The 415-nt window shown below is 63.6% G+C and overlaps 1 protein-coding gene across 1 annotated transcript in view; it reads left to right on the top strand.

Moving 5' to 3' along the window:
- The window catches only part of LOC102763687 (patr class I histocompatibility antigen, A-126 alpha chain), a 43,242-nt gene that overhangs the window by 674 nt on the left and 42,153 nt on the right, over window positions 1-415 (top strand). The gene's annotated exons all lie outside the window — the stretch shown is intronic.

Here is a 415-nt window from a genome sequence, read left to right as displayed (position 1 = left end):
CCGGGGTCGCCCCGAGTGTCCGAGTGCGAGTTTCACCCCCCTCCCCCTCCTCCTTCCCAACCCTCATACACACACTCGGGAGGAGCCCGCGGGGACTTGGACCCGGTTTTACGTTGAATTTCTGTTTAATCCCGGCGGGTGGGTCGGGGGCGGGGCTCAGTGGGCGACGCTGACCTTGGGGCGGCTCAGGGTCTCACACGCTCCAGTGGACGTTTGGCTGTGAGATGGGACCGGACGGCCGCCTCCTCCGCGGTTATTACCAGTTCGCTTATGACGGCACCGACTACATCGCCCTGAACGAGGACCTGCGCTCCTGGACCGCGGCCAACACCGCGGCTCAGATCACCCGGCGCAAGTTGGAGGAAGCTCTTGAGTCTGAGCAATTAAGGAACGTTCTGCAGGGGGAGTGCATGGA

The sequence above is a fragment of the Myotis davidii genome, unplaced genomic scaffold (assembly GCF_000327345.1).
Source record: "Myotis davidii unplaced genomic scaffold, ASM32734v1 scaffold1497, whole genome shotgun sequence".
In the NCBI taxonomy this organism is placed as follows: domain Eukaryota; kingdom Metazoa; phylum Chordata; class Mammalia; order Chiroptera; family Vespertilionidae; genus Myotis; species Myotis davidii.
Note: the sequence above shows the minus strand (reverse complement) of the source record. Positions and strands in the feature narration are given on the sequence as shown.